General features: G+C 39.4%; 1 protein-coding gene across 4 annotated transcripts in view; it reads left to right on the plus strand.

The window, feature by feature from the left end:
* RERE (arginine-glutamic acid dipeptide repeats) overlaps nt 1-17,138 on the plus strand; it is a 402,629-nt gene that overhangs the window by 39,779 nt on the left and 345,712 nt on the right. The window contains exon 1 of one of the 4 annotated variants that reach the window (XM_073316835.2): nt 7,012-7,982. The exons of the other annotated variants lie outside the window; for them this stretch is intronic. The gene's annotated coding sequence lies outside the window, so the exon portion shown is untranslated. Of the gene's footprint in view, nt 1-7,011; nt 7,983-17,138 lie in introns of those variants that run through there. 4 annotated transcript variants of the gene reach the window in all.

Genomic DNA, 17,138 nt, shown 5'->3' on the forward strand with positions numbered 1-17,138 from the left:
GGTTGCAACTAATATATCCAGAGTATCTGTAATTGTAGTAATATAAAGCTGTTTTATCTGTGTGAAAGAAATTTAACACCGGCATTTAATAATTAAGAATTTATTAGTTAAAACCTCACATCATAAGTAGCCAGATGGTGCTGTATTGAAGTGGCCACTTGCATTAGCATTTTTAAATAGAATGGTCTTGCATTTAATATTGGGTAGCCTTGACTTTGAAGATTTCAATCTTTAAGACCTTTTGAAGTCCAGGATAGAAAAGGTAGATTTCCTTTTATTACAATGAAAGACAGCACCCATACTGAAATATGAAAGGTAGGTAAGTGAATTTGAACCTTTTGATATTTTTTATATGGCATTGACCTTTATAAAGCAGCATAAAACATCTTTGCTGAAAACGTTAAAAGATGAGAGTGAAGAGAGAACTGTAGCATGATTAAATGGTTTTATTTTAGCTACAGATGATTCAATCTAATGTGAAAGCCTCCAGTAATAGAAGCTTAGGTAGATGGGATAAGGTAAGGGTGTGTGTGTGTGTATATGTGTTTGTGGGGGTTTTTTTGTCAGAGGGAAGCATTTTTTAATAATAGCAGCTTGAGTGGTATGATGAAGCATCCGATGGGTGCTCCCAGGAGAGGGTGATTATACTGGAGAGATATCAAGCTATGAATCATTTACGCTAACCTCTTGCTGAAGCACAGCTTGCATTTTTAATGGAGGATGATTGCATTTCATAAACAGACCTTTAAAAATTAAAATAATATTGATCCTCTTTCATTTAGCGCTATTAAAACAACATGCTATACATTTCTTCCTAATAGCAACAGGACAGATTATTGTTAATGTATATTTGTACATGTCTAAAATATACACATACAGAGGCTTTGAGTAGAAGGTATATTTGTTTGTTTGTGTCTTCATATTCTTCAGCCAGTTTAACACATGGTCTGACATATTTGCAAAAAGACACTTTGAACATGTTCCCCTTCATGTATGGAATGCATGTGAAGGCTTCTTTTTTCTTTCTCTCTTCCCCCCCCCCGCCCCCATTCTGTGATGCTTGCAGTTTGGCAGCTGAAAGCCATTCCTTTCATATTTCTACAATAAAACATAAAATGCCTTATTTGCACTCTGCACAGTCTATCTGTAAAGACAGTGTAAAGTACACTTGCATATGATCTGAATATGTACACTCGAGGTTACTGATATTATGTATAGTTTTGTTATTTACGTACATAGAATTTACCTTGTCTTGTCTACACCACAGCCTCCACCATTGCTACTGCCTTTGGAACTGTGTCAGAAGTGAATTACAGTTCCTAATTTTACTGTCTTAGACAAGATCTAACCGTAATGCCAACAGTATTTGTTAAACAAAACAACTGTTTCCTATGTTAATTCATGCTGTGTTTTTGGCATATCCATCCTCTGAAGGTAAGGATAGTGAATGGTGGCTGTTGAGAATTCAGATAAGGTGGTATAGTATTAATAAACTAATCAAAATTCAGATACATTGATTTTTTGCACAGTTGAATTCAGTTGCATAGCCTGTAGCTCAAGTCTTCAGTATGCTGCATGCTCAAATAGTCATTCCTACTGTCTCATCTTCTAATGAATATCTTTGGTCTTGTCTGTGCTACTCCATTTTAGCAGGTGTAAATAGTTTGTAATGTGGATGACTCCATTCAGGTTCATGTCCATGTGCAGAATGGTTAATGTACGGTTCCTGCCTGTGCTAGGCTACCACATTCAGCCTTGTTGGGTGAACAGAGTTGTAGCATAATTACTGGACTGTAACTGGATTCTAGTGTGGTGGCTTTTATGGTGTAGATGGAAGCCATTTTAACTGTGTAAATAGGCCTGCCAGTCTTCTTCTCTCACATCATTCTGTGGTGGAGGAAACCCTAAAGCAGTGTTTCTCAAATGCGGCCAGTGTGGCCACATGCAGCCATCAGGGGCTTTTCTTGTGGCCACAGCCTCCTGGGCTGTGATCTGTGTGGGGGGGAAGAAGCTCTGGCCCCTCCCCCTCCCTGTTGCTCCTGGATGCACCGCCTTGGTATTGGCTGCTGGGGCTGCAAACAGAGGTTGGAGCCTGCCCCCCTCTTGAGACAGCTAGGGCACAATGCTGGAGGAGCAGGCAGCCGGTGAGTTCCCCACCTTCCCAGGAGTGGTAGGGCTCAGGCTTTGGGTTTCAGCCCTGGGGTGGCAGGCTCTGGCAGTGGGGCTTCAGTCTCCAGCCCTGGGCTCTGGCTGCATGGTAGCAGGCCCCAGGGTCTGACCATGGGGCTTCAGTCTCTATCCCTGTCCATCGGCCCCAGGGCTTCAGATTCTGGCCTCCTGCTGTCTTCCCCAGTCTCCCACCCACCCCCATCGCCCTGGCCTTGCAGCCTCCCCCGACCCCCCCATCTACAGCTTAATTTGTCCCCAGGCTTGCTGGGGTTGAGGAAGTCTGCTGTGAAAAGTGATACTTGTATGTTAGTTAATATCACTTTTCACAACAAACTTACTAGCTAGCATTAAATAAATTACAATGATTTGGACGTGTATATTTGCATATTTATTTGTTTTTTCCTGAAGCTAATTCAGTATTTTAAGAAAAAGTGTGCAAGTGGCCACCAGCAAGAATTGGTGGCTGCACTCTGAGGCCACTGAATAATTTGTCCTGAGAACCCCTGCCCTAAAGTGATTGTATCCCACTTTCACTGTCCTCAGTTAAAGAACTGCCACTTCCTTCTCGTTGCTTGGAGACCTGGCCATGCAGTAATAACTCAAGCCACTTATACTGTGGCTCCAGACAGTTTTTAAAATCAGTATAGCTTAGCTGAATCAGTTTTAAAACTCTTAGACTGTTTTGGGGGAAACTTCCCGAGTATAGATAGACTTTAAAAGGGCTACATATGACTCCCTGAGCCTATAGCATTTTCCTAGAAAATGATTACAGCAAAGTCTGGTCTGCTCTGTTGGACTTTACTGGGATAGCAATGGCAAGAGAATGGCGAAGTTAGTTTCTAAACTCTCTTCTATAGTATGTTTTTTATACTGTACTTAGTGTGCTACTGGAAGGCACTCAGATACTATGGTGATGAGCAATGTGACTTCACATCTGTCACATGTTCTCTCATTCTCTCCCCAGGGAGAGGATTGTGCAGTGGAGCGTCTTGTTTTGGTAGTGCGCATCTTTTTCAGATAAATATACCGTTGCTATGTATTTTTGTTAAAGAAGGCGGGTCAAAGAAATGCACCTTGGACTTGGAATAGAAAGTGTGAGGTTTGCGATGGTCCCTAGTTCCTGGTGGGTTTAATTCTACAGTTCTGTCTTCTGCACAGACGCGCTTTAACACTTAGTGTTGAGAATGCCGTTGTGCCAGAGGAGCGTAGTGGTGGACGAGTCTTCGTCCCTAGCTATTCTGGGCCCAAGTCATGGAGCTTTTAGAAGATACGACTGAGACCTTCAACTCTGAAGCACTCCAGCTAGACCACAAGGCCAATGCTCAAGCATTTTCCTCCGTCTCTCTCACCTTTGTTGACACCTTTTCCTGAGCATCTGTACTCCCCGTCTGTTCCCTCTTTTTTCCTGTTCCACACCCTTGCAGTGGAGCATCTGTGTTTCTGCTATAGAGTGCCCACTTCCCAACTGTGCTGTGCATACGGCTTGCAGCTGCAGCACAAGGGCAATCCTTCCTTTTGAGATTCCCCTGCAGGGACTTTTTAAAATACCGGGGAGTAGAGAAAGTGTGGGATTATCTATGACCCCAAGTATGTATTTGGGAGGGGAGAGGTTGGTGTTGGAAGAGTCAGTAAGTTTATATTTTTATTAAAATGTTGCTAGGTTAAAGTTTTGTTATAAGATAGCATTTCAAGAGCAATTAATTTGCAGTGACTGAAATGACCTCTTCTGGGAAGTCATGCCCACTCAGTGAAGGGCTCCCTGCTGGCCTGCTCAGCCATCAAGGCAGCGAGACTCCAGCTGATGCATTGGTTGAGAACTGTTTTTTTTTTACAGATTTAAAATTGTTTGTTAAAGCTAATGTTAAAATGTTATACTACACAGATTAAAGAGAGAGTATTTATACATCTGGGTATAATGCTTGCTTTATCCAAAAGTACAAAGTTTGATTTAAGGTCATAAAATACGTACAGTACATGATCTGCAATATCCCAAATTAAGGTTAATAAATTCAGCGATACAGGGCAGCTGTGATTGGCAAAACTAGACACTAGATCCAGAATAAAATACTCATAGGTTCCAAATTTACGGGAATTGAAGTGGCCTATTCAAGGGCCAAAGGTCTGACAGATTTATGTTTAATCGTATCTATCTGGAGGGCAAATAGCTGAATTTTATTATGTCTTTGCTTAAACTGCATCTATTAAGAGAACACATACAGTATTTTTGTTTTGTTTTCCCCCCAAGTAGTACTTTTTACTTGTGACTTCATTAAAAAGTGTTGGGGAGAAGAAACTCTGATTTAATTAACCTTGAAATTTCATGCACTTTGGAACATCTCATGATGGAGACTTGCAGGCTTGGTCATAGCTTTTGAAATGAAGTGTTGATGCATTGCAGCATTCTGAAGCTATAGAAACACAAACTGCTAGTGGAAATCTTACTAACTTGGAGACTTTTCCCATCTGACCAATAGTGTAGACTAATTTCAGAGCAAATGGAAAGATGCAGATGTATCTTGAATACAGAATTATTATTACAAAAATTGTACCTAGGAAAGTCAATGTTTCCTTTTACTCTGAAATAATAAAAGTAAAAACAGAGAAATAATGGAAGTGATGCCAATTTCCAGTAAAATACATGTTTCGTTTTCAAGAAGGCTAAAATTTACACGTTGACACATTAATATAGTTTTTTAGTAAAATCATTACTAAAACAGACCTCGTTTGATCTTGTCACATGCTACAAAATTAACCTTTGTGACTAGTTATAAACAAAAAAGTTGTTAAAAAGCAGCAGGGATTTAAACTTAAAGGATCACATGAAAGCCCAGAGCTGGTGTGCTTGATATAATTTTATTTGCTTTTAAAATGCAGACAGCATCCTGTAAGTTGAAAATAAAATGAAAACTGAAATCTAAAATAAAACTACTCGTTGAGCTCAAATACAATTTTGCTGGATCCTCTAGGGGCCTGAGGATCATCTCCATACTTCAGTGCTCGTATAGTCCTATATTTTGCTTGGAGGATTTTACCAGCAGTTGAATTGAGTAATTAAAGGCAAACGGTGGAGAAGTATTTTATTTTTTAAAAAGCATCCTGTGGACTTTTCTCCATTTTGTTTCACTTTTTCCCCTCCCTCCACACTAAATGTAATTCCCTGTTTTCCATTTTGGTAGGTTGACTTGTTTCCTTCTCTTAGATTAACTGGACACAGATTAAAAAATGCGCTGAAAAGCTGAAATCCACATTAGGAGACAAAAGGGGTTAAAACCCATGATGTGTGTCACTGAGTGTCAGTAGAATTTGCTTTGTGTATTACTGTGTGCAAGTGAATGTTCTGAGTGTGTATCTGTAAATGAAATCTTGCTATCGTTAGCTGCAATTTTGCATTCTGTTTTTTGTAACCTTTTTATAAAATGGTTTTCACTGTTTACTGATCAAGTGTATTCTGACATTAATAAAACATTGGCCGTAATTGGCTATGACAGATTCTCAGTACTTCCTTTCCTCTACAGTGTGTATAGTCTTTGACAGTTACAGAAGGTGTCTATAGAACTCAGTCCTTGCATCAGAAAGTCTCTGGGGTAATTGGCTTTGATGGATACTGGTTGCTGCAATAATTCTGATCCATGAGCTTGTGTGAGCTGCATAATGCCTGAAGGATTCTGTATCCATCAGTATGTCCTCAGCTTGAAGCATTTTTTTATACTTTTTTTTCCCCCCTTCCTGTGGCAGTTTATTAAGAGAAATACTTGCTGCATTTACTGTGTATTTGGTATCTACACAGCCTCAGCTGTCATGGTAGATGAAAACACTGTCTTGGAATTCTGTGCATAACACCAGTGTTTGTTTTGAGTCAGCCCTGAACAGCCGATAGAAAGAAAAGGACTTGAGCAATTGGTGTAAGACTTCACTTCTATTCCAAGTCTTCCTTTCATTTGTGTAGATGCCATTGATGTTTTTTAAAATGATCTGATATTAATACATGGCGGTTGGATGGCAAGAGCATGATTGCTTTTGTTTGCAAAAATTAACAAGCTGTGTGACAAAAAGGAAAAGAAACATGAAGTGTGGTGTAAATTGGGAACGAGGACTGACAGTTTGTCAATTACAACCACAGGTGTAGGCGTGATTTCCTATTTGCTACCCTAACTAATAATTCAGATTTCTTTTGCAGAGGCTGATGAAAGTGTTGTCTTATTTTCAGTCTTTTTGGTCTCATTTGATCTTATTATTAGCACAACTTGAGAAATTTAAACTGCAACAAATCCACCTGGGCTAGATGGCATTCATCTGAAAGTCCTGAAGGGACTAAATCAAGTAGGTGCTCTACTTAAAAGTAAAGCTCCTGCTTTTTTTTTAATTTTTGAGTGTCTCTTTTCTGACCTCAAAGAATGTAGGAAATGTATTAAATCTCACAAAACTGCTAATATACGTGTATATCTGTGAAACATTTTACGAATGGGAAAGCTGAGGCACAAAGAGGTTAAGGGACTTGGCCAAGGTCACACATTGAGTCAGTGGCAATGCAAGGAGTAACATCAGGGAATCCTGACTCATCCTGCCATGTTATGATTGCTAGCTATCTTTGGCCCCAAGAGTTTGATTAGTTAACACGTCTGTGGCTTAGAGAGTGGCCATTTTTGTGCTTTGTCTTTTTAAAGAAGTTGTAATGTTACTCGGAAGGAATCTTGGTGAGTCTTATGCTAGAACTAGAAAACACAGAATTGTATCTGTTCATCTTCCTAAAATGCCTAAATTTATATGGTATGATGGGGACACATGAGCACAGCTTTTTTAAATAATAAATCAAGTCTTGCTCTAACTTTTTGCAAGATTTAACAGAATACCCTTTATACATCAAAGACCCCCCCCCCCCAAGAGGCTAATAAGGAAACTTGGTCACATAGAGGTGAGGCATAGCCAATCATGGATTAAAAACTAGTTAAGCGATAGAAAGCAAAGGGCAGGAATAAATGACTAATTCTCAGCATGTAAAGTGGTTAATAGTTAAGTGTTCTGAGGATCAGTACCAGGACAATTGTTGAATATGTTTAACAGTGACCTGGGGTAGAGAGTAAATAGTGAGGTGGGAAACTTCTTGTTGATGACCCAGTTAAGTTGGTTGGTAAAAACTAGGGAGGATTGTGAGGAATTCTTGAACGATGTAATAAAACCAGGAAACTGAGCAAGACGATGACGGATGTAATTCAGCATAGACATGTGCAAGGCAATACACATCAGAGGGAAGTACTTAAATTACCCCTTCACACTGATGGATTCTGAATTAGCTGTAACCTCTCAGGAAAAAGATGTAGCCATCGTTGTCAGACAGTTCAATGAAGATGTCTGCTCATTGTCGGCAGAGGTCTAAGAAGTAAGATGTTACTCTGTGTTCAGGGATAAGGAATAATGTGGAAACCATGCTATTACGAAAAGTCAGTCGTGTCAACTCCACCTTGACTGTTCAGAGGCATGCTGGGGATTAGTCCATATAAGGAGAAATTTTAAAACAACAATTCTTAACACAGTACCTGCCATCCAAAGACTTGGAAGTACTTCATATGCAAGAAGAATCAACTTCATTCCTATACAGGATAACAGCACAAGACCTATTTAAGTCCTATTTCAGGGGCATTGCTGGTACTTAGAGCTGGGCTGGCACTCTGCCTGAGGCACATCTCAACAGTGCTGTCTGCACCAGGATTTTGCTCAGTATAACTGTCATTCAGCGGTATGGAAAATCCACGCCTTTGAGCAACGCAGTTATACCGGCGTAAGTCTGTAGTGTAGACCAAGCGTCAGCCTTTCAGGTATAGTAGTAGTATGTGTTACCTTTAACAATTTCAGGAGAAATGTCTGATCCATCTGGACACAGCTGTGTTTATTGTGTTTAGTTGGCTCATAATAAAAATGTGTTCCTCTGTACAAGTTTTTTTTTGTTTAACACCTCTACTGTGCAGTGGTCAATGCCTGGTTTTTTACTTACTTTTTTCCCTTCTTTTTGTGGTTCAGGTTTCCATACAAGTGAGATTTAGCTCAGATATTTAGTTAAGAGATATTTAGCCCCCCTCCCCATTTAATGAAAGAGTTAGGTAAAACCCTGAAGCAGGATGTTCCTGGTCTTCATGTAATTTCTTGGGAGAGGGAAGACGAGTAGGAGACAATCCAAGTTGGGAAAAGATACTGATTGTGAAAATTTCCAGTGAGCACAAATACTTACTAAAGTGGGGCTTGATTTCAATTTCACTTGGAAATGGGGTAGGCATTTGTGGGGAGAGATTTTTTCAAAAGGTCAATTAGGTGTCCAACTCCCATTGACTTTAAATGGGAGTTGGGTGCCTAGCTCCTATTGTCCCTTTGAAAATCTCCCCCTTGATCTGTAATTTGGTAATGTAATTTTTACTCCTCCCAACACCCATTTAAAATTCCTTCTGCTGCAAAATGTTACACACAAACTTCATTATGTTACAACATGGCATAGCAAATAACATATTCCAGCATAAGGCTTTTTCCTAGCTGTGTTAGTGGCTAAGTATTTTGTGGTGGGCTTGACATGGTTGATCAGAACAATAAAAACACGTTTGGTTGTGTTGATATGGTTTTGAGGTAACCTTAATTTAAAAACATATTGATATTTAAGGACATTCAGCCTCTTTTGTATTGCAGTATTGATTTTTACAGAGCCACAGTATATAGAATATTGCTTTTTCAAATTAACCCAGGAAAGCCTTAGGAGTCAAAATCATACTACAAAATGCTATTCTAGGTTAACGATTAATGTAATTACATGTATGTGACTGAGACTGGATTCTGCAACATGAGCAATTTAATTATAAAATGCATTATGATGGTATGCATAGTGGAAAATGTTTAACTGATAAATGTGACTGTTACTCCAAATGCCACTGGTGAGGGTCAGTCATTCTGGTTCCTATATAAACTGGCTTTAGAGGTGTGCATGTGTACAAGTGAGATTTTAATTTGCATCAGAATGAAGCTTGCTTGCTAGCACAGATGTTGAATCACTTAATACATTTGATTTAAATCTTATTTATAGGCCCATGCAAATTAGTCCTGATTCATAGGGTTTTAGACTCTTTTGCAAATTAGAATAAAAAATTTTTTTAAAAAACTTTTTTGTGACATAACTCCAGTGCAAGCAGTGAGTGTTGCTTTCTTATCTGGAATTTAGGAAGATGGAAACTAACCTGCAAGATTTTTCATGCCCAATCTTTCCCTGTGCTTCCCAGTTAGGACATATTTTCTGCTATTTGTTTCTTACTCCTGCAGAGCTCACAGTTCGGTCTGTGGGTGCCATCTTGTCTCTGCTGCGTCAGCCAGTGTCCAGATTAAGATGGAGTGCAAACAGTAAGACAGTGTGAAGGAAGGCAAGAAAGTGCCCTTCATGTGGCAATCATGTTCCTACTTTCATAAAAGCCTGGTTGTAACTGCATGCCCTGGACCTTCCCTCCAGCTTCATGGAGACCAACCATCCCTGGAAGATGGTGAAAATGTGAGCAGGCCAGTACCAGGCAATCCCATCTTGTTTCTTAAGTCTTGTCTATGTGGGCAGGTTGCACTGACTTAAGTTTAGGTGCCAGTTTAAACAACTTTTAGGTAAGTCAGTACAAACCCCTGTGTGGGGTTTATGTGGATGCTCTCATAAACCCCACTTAAACGGAAAAAGGAGGATTCGTCTACAGGGCAAAACTTTGCCAGAATAGCTATGTTGGCTAAGAGTCTCAAAAAATCAGACCTCCTAGCTGACAAAGCTATGACAGCCAAAGTGCTTCTGTTGTCTTAGCTAATGTTGGTCATGGAGGTGGTTAGCTATGGTGACAGAAATCCTCTTTCTGTTGGCTTATGTTGCATCTTTACTAGGGGCCCTGCTGGCATAGCTATATTGGTATAGCTTTACCAGAAGAGCATTGGTAGTGTGAAGTGATGAAGTGAGCTGTAGCTCACGAAAGCTCATGCTCAAATAAATTGGTTAGTCTCTAAGGTGCCACAAGTACTCCTTTTCTTTTTGCGAATACAGACTAACACGGCTACTACTCTGAAACCTACGTAGTATAGTGTACTTTGTTGGACAGGGTAGTTCTCTATCTATGTTTGTCTGGTTTAAGATATATGGAATAGGCCAAATTTTGTTGAAAATCCGGGATATTTCATAGTTATAAGACAGACTTGGTCCCATCCAGGCAGACAGAATCAAACCATTGTAATGTAATAGGATACTACAGTACCCTGACGTGGTGAATTTAACTGTATGGACTAGAAACAGGACTGGATTAATTCCTCTGCTTCCTAATTTTAAACAAAACCAAGAAAACTCCTGATCTTATCTATTTTTTGTCTGTGTGTTTTAACCCCCCCTCCCCCACCTCTTGGTTGCTAATTATCTTGTAACATTAATAAGCTTAGTGAGAGAAAATTGCTTGAAAATACTTATTCAGACTTTTTAGAAAAGTGGGGCTTGGAAAATATTCCACCTGGGCTCAACGTGTATTTGAGCATCGTTGTTTTCACAACTGAGCAAACTGACACTGATGTAGACCCTCGTCTTAGAGAGGTGATCCGTAATTCATTTTGGTGAATATTTCCTTTGCACCCTAACCCTCTAGTTTAGAAATCGAGGTGCTCCGATGAGAGCATTAACAAACTTGCAAACTATGAAAATGCTATGGTAATGACTAAGGTTCTGCTTCATGCTCTAATCGCTTCATAACTTGAATGCTAAAATAGTGATCTCTTCCCCCCACCCCTTTCCTTCATGACATGCTTAGTCTATTTGATTTCCCCCTCCCCATCACAGAATTCTCATGTTCCACCTTGAACATGCCAGTTATGCTGGTATTCAAGCACCTAAATAGAAGAATTTAGGCTGGGATTTTCAAAGGCTCCTAGGTGACATAAGACCATAAATCTCATTGAAGTCAGTGCAGCTCCACATGTGCTCTTAAGTCTTTGCATGGAATGACTTGCGGGCCTGGGGCCTTTGTTCTTAAAATACTTCATGCCTGAGTTCTTTCAGACTCACGTTTCTAATTCACTTGAAGTTCCCACTCACACACTGTGTTTTCTCTCTGTTTTATTTGCTAATCCTACCATTGGTGCCCTGTGATGTATTTAGATGATAAACTTTGTTCATTTAGTTTTGAGCTGAGTGTATGTGCTTTCTTCTACATAATACTGGTACCAGTCATTCACTTTGAAATTTTAATCTGCAGTGTTTATTTTTCTAGTTGCTTTTGGTAGTAGTCTTGTGTTTTAGATTGTAAGCTCTTTGGGGCAGGGACTTCGTTGTTTGACATAGCCTGTGGTACAGGGTTGTGTACATTTATAGTGCCATATAAATAATTGACACGTTGCTTTAAAGCACCTTCATGAAGGTGAAAAATACTTTGTAAATGATGAGCAATGGGTGCTATCCATGCAGTGTCTGTACTGCAGATCACTAGCCTGTGTGAAGGATTTTGCACTGGCCATCACTCCAATATTAATTTTGGTTATTCTAACTGTCAGTAGAGGTCACAGTCTTGCTGATCCAATGTGAAAGCTACACAATCTTGTTAGCAGACACTGTAGCACAAGAAAGAGGATTATATAGCAATAGTACTACATAGCATGATTTTTTATGCTCCCTAGTTGAATTTTGGCTTATTTTCAGCAGGGTAAAATAACACAATACCGAACATATTACCATTTAAACAAATAAAAAAAGGCTACAACTTATGTAACACATAAATATACTTTTCTAAATAACCTCAGAATGATCAGCAAACTGCCTTGATTTAAGAAGATTAAAGAATTAATGTCAAATTACAGGCATAACTGAAAATAGTGTACAGTCCATTACGCATAATGCAAGAGAAATGGACAGTTGGCAAAAGACAGACTAAATAAGTTAAAGGTGGTTATAGTACTAGCCTCAGCAGCTCTCTTTTTGAGAGCCCAGTATTTTGAAGTACAGAGGAAGTTGCACTGGTCAATGAGCATGATGAGATTGTGGTTCTATTTTAACTTGGCTAAAATTCCAGGCAGATCAGCACAGTAATTGAAGGTGTCAGTTTAGTTCTACATCAGGGAGTTTTCTGCATGTCAGCGAAGTTTCAGAGAGCTAGCAGAGTTGTACAGTTTAGGCGTACATGTCACAGTGGGTTAGTTTTGGCTTCAGATGGTGACAAAGTGCTTGGGAAGATCCTTTGCACTGCATGATAATTCTGGTACTATGGCTGGACAAACAAGTTAATATAAAAGAGAAGAAAATACACAGATTTCAGTTAGGGAGGCAGTTTGCTGTTGAATGTCGTATTTTATTTTCATTACTGGGTAAATAAACAAATCCTTTGTACATAGTATTTTAAGGGTGCCTTCTTCACCTGGAACAGAAAAATTACATTTAATTCAGAAAAAGTAAAGTTAGTACTGATTATTACTCCAATTTTTGAATATTTTACCTTAAAACCTAAGCAATGCACTACTTCTCTAATTGTTTTACCCAAGAAAACACTATGCAAAGGAAACTATATTGTTTGGTCTCATATGCTCTTTATGAAATGCCAAGAGTTTTTGTGGTTGGATCAAATAAAGGAGGATAGTCTGTATTTTTATTTTATTTTAGTGACTTCTAAGTGATGCATTACTTTCTGGCAGTGATGTGCATTTGTTTATTGCATTTTAAGGGTTGGGCATTGCTAGAAACTTGCCTGACATTCTTAGAGGAATTTGTCACCACTGAGATTTTAGGGTATTTACCACATGATTGCCCTGCAAGAAACCCAGACATTTGATACACACTTCTCTGTATGCTTTTACTTGCAGTTGCTTTGTTTAAGATACTGTCATTTAGTTACCACTGGGAAGCTTTCCTCCAATGTGTGGGTCTACTCTGCTAAACGTATAGTAGCTGTATTTTATATGTGGGAGGCATGTGTATACCATTGTCAAGTAGGCATGATTTCCTGTGCACTGGAGCTTGCTATTATTAGTATGCTGCTATTAATTCTACGAGCACTGTTTGCAGGGAGAAATGAGCTTTTGTTCTGTGACTTGTATTATCTACAGTCCAGACTCCTGCCTGGGCTAATCAAAGCCATAAAACTTGCACACTTTAACTTCAGTAAAACTGCTACAAGTGACTTAAATTAAGATTTTATTTCCCTAGCTGTAAATGGTTTACCTTGACCTTTGCTGGGAATGGCAATGATAACTTGTAAGGAAAACCTCCCTGATAAAAATAATTATATGTAACCCTCATTGTACTGTAGGTAATGTTGTTGTTTTTTTAAGTGCAATTGTTTCTTGTTTTGACTGAAAACAAGGTGTACCTTTCTGTAAATACATAGGCCAAATTGGCTCTTTTTTCCAAAAGGGAATCTGTATTGTCCACACAAGAGATCCACTTCCAGGACACTACAGTGCTAATAAGTGATGGTCACATAAACACCACCCTATACCGGAAACCTACTGACCGCTATACTTACCTACATGCCTCCAGCTTTCATCCAGACCAGACCACACCACACGATCCATTGTCTACAAACAAGCTCTACGGTACAACTGCATTTGCTCCAACCCCTCAGACAGAGACAAACACCTACAAGATCTCTATCAAGCGTTCTTAGAACTCCAATACCCACCTGCTGAAGTGAAGAAACAGATTGACAGAACCAGAAGAGTACCCAGAAGTCACCTACTACAGGACAGGCCCAACAAAGAAAATAACAGAATGTCACTAGCCATCACCTTCAGACCCCAACTAAAACCTCTCCAGCGCATCATCAAGGATCTACAACCTATCCTGAAGGACGACCCATCACTCTCACAGATCTTGGGAGACAGGCCAGTTCTCGCTTACAGACAGCCCCCCAACCTGAAGCAAATACTCACCAGCAACCACACACCAGACAACAAAAACACTAACCCAGGAACCTATCCTGGCAACAAAGCCCATTGCCAACTGTGTCCACATATCTATTCAGGGGACACCATCATAGGGCCTAATCACATCAGCCACACTGTCAGAGGCTCGTTCACCTGCATATCTACCAATGTGATATATGCCATCATGTGCCAGCAATGCCCCTCTGCCATCCATGTGCATTGGCCAAACTGGACAGTCTCTACGTAAAAGAATAAATGGACACAAATCAGACGTTAAGAATTATAACATTAAAAAACCAGTCGGAGAACACTTCAATCTCTCTGGTCACTCGACTACAGACCTAAAAGTCGCAATATTCCAACAAACAGACTCCAACGAGAGACTGCTGCTTTGGAATTAATTTGCAAACTGGACACCATTAACTTAGGCTTGAATAAAGACTGGGAGTGGATGTGTCATTACACAAAGTAAAACTATTTCCCCAAGTTTATTTTTCCCCCCCCTACTGTTCCTCACACATTCTTGTCAACTGCTGGAAGTGGCCCACCTTGATTATCACTACAAAAGGTTTTTTTTCTCTCCTGCTGGTAATAGCTCACCTTACGTGATCACTCTCGCTACAGTGTGTATGGTAACACCCATTGTTCCATGTTCTCTGTGTGTATAAAATCTCCCTCCTGTATTTTCCACTGCATGCATCCGATGAAGTGAGCTGTAGCTCACGAAAGCTTATGCTCAAATTAAATTTGAATTAAAAAACAAAAGGAGGACTTGTGGCACCTTAGATACTAACAAACAGTTAACGTGGGTTTGAAACAAAACTTCTCTGCCTTCCCTTTTAACAGATGCTCTCTCTAACCTGTTTGGTATTTCTGTCTATGCTTAGCTGTAAATAAACTTGGTGAAGATGTAGACATGTATCTGTCAGATACTATGTTGTGAGTTGCCCATCAATTGCAGCTGTTACTGGTTTGCAGTTTTAGTATGTGACCGAAATTAGAGGTGTGAGCAGGGGAGTGCAGGTATCTAATAACTGTATACCTTTCTTCCTTGATAAGCAGATTTTGGAGCAATGGCACTCTGGCTTTTAACATCTGAAGAACAGATGAAGATATTGAGCAATTGTAAAGAATCAAAACAATTAAATACTAGTAATTCACCAATACATGTAACAAAATTTGTACTAAGTAATAAATATTTTCATCAAAACTGCTTAAAGGTTACAATTCGAGCAGTGTTATTTAGGACTCGGAGACCTTGTGCTCATCAAATGTGAGAAGGCTGGTTCTATCTGTTATGCTTACCCTTGTATGTCTGTGCCTTGTTTTTAAATTGCCATCTTTTCCTCCGGGCAATTATGATTGTTATGTGATCAAACGCAGGAAGACTGGCATGCAGGATTTGAGGATGAATGTGTGGCTCAAGCTATCGGTTGAATAGATGGATGTATTTAGGATTTCTGGATATTTTGTAAGTAGTGTGGTTTTCTGTATTTTATTCTGGCTCTCAACACAGTTTTCCTTGCCCTTTGGAAACCTCACACCAGCAAGGAAAAGACGGTCATGGTTGTGAAATTAAATTTCATGGACTCTTTTTATTTAGCAGGCATAGGAGTGCCTGGCTTTCTTGAAGATTGGACTTGCAATATAAATTAATTTATATACCTTTTATGGATTAAAAAATTTCAACCCTGTTAGATCCTTCCCAAGAATCACTTATTTTGGATTTATTTTTCACAAGAATTAGTTTGACTATCCTATTCAGTATCGTTGGTGATGAGTTGACGTGAGGTGAGATGAGAGACAGTGATTCAATTGTGGTTAGTGTCTTAGCTGAAGACGCTTGTGGAAGCAATGTTCTGCTTACCAGAAAACCCCAGTTTCAAGTTTTCATTAGTTTTTAGAGGAAAAAGCTAGTTGAGGATATCCTGATTTCTTACAGCTCCTAGAAATGTACTGGCAGAGTCCACAAAAATCTCCTGAAGACCTTGCTTCTGAATCCCCTTAGAGGAAGGATGACTGTTCTCTTCAAAGAAAGATTAGAAGGATAATCATAGATTTTCTAAAACAGAAGAGAAACCTTTTCCTTGTCAGATAGGCCTCCTATGTGCAATGTCTGAGTGAAGCTCAGGAGCACAGAAAGTGAGAACCTGACAGTTTGGTTTTTCCTGCTTTCCATAATAGAAAATTGTGATTTTGGGCAAAGATTTGAAGCATCTGAGAGGGGTGTGGTGGTGATGGTAGTGGGGGGGAATTGGCTGTATTTGGTTATGAGCTTAAACAATCTTACCGGCAGTCTTAAAAAGATCCTGCATTGTACAATAGGATCACCTGTCCTCAAAAGCAATAGCTAGCGTCACTGCTAGAGATTGATTTACAGGACTTTCAAGGATCAATGCAGTGAGTTTTTTCATGAAATTCTGCAGTGTGTGTTGTGCAAGAGGCCAGACGAAATCATAATGACCCATTCTGGCCTTAAAATCTGGGTCTGCTATAGCAGTGGTTCTCAACCACGGGTACACAGAGGTCTTCCAGGTGTGTATATCAACTCATCTAGATACTTGCCTAGTTTTACAACAGGCTACATAAAAAGCACTAGCGAAGTCAGTACGAACTAAAATTTCATACAGACAATGACTTGTTTATATGGCTGTATATACTATGCACTGAAAGGTAAGTACAATATTTATATTTCAGTTGATTTATAATTATATGGTAAAAATGAGAAAGTCAGCAATTTTTCAGTAATGGTATGCTGTGACATTTGTATTTTTATGTCTGATTTTGTATGCAAGTAGCTTTGAAGTGAGGTGAAACTTACGGGTACGTAAGACAAATCAGACTCCTGAAAGGGGTACAATAGTCTGGAAAGGTTTGAAAGCCACTGTGCTATAGTGACTCCTTCTTATGTGCCAGTGATGCCCTGGGAGTAGATACTTTCTAGTGCCGATGTAATTGCTTGCTTTCATTGGCTTGCTTCTACAAATTTTAGGGATAAACTAAGTGGTGCATGAGGATGTAGTCATGCATTTCTGTGCTCTCTCAAATTAGCATCCTAATCAGAGGTTGAATTGGGTTTT

Source organism: Lepidochelys kempii, chromosome 18 (assembly GCF_965140285.1).
Source record: "Lepidochelys kempii isolate rLepKem1 chromosome 18, rLepKem1.hap1, whole genome shotgun sequence".
Lineage (NCBI taxonomy): Eukaryota > Metazoa > Chordata > Testudines > Cheloniidae > Lepidochelys > Lepidochelys kempii.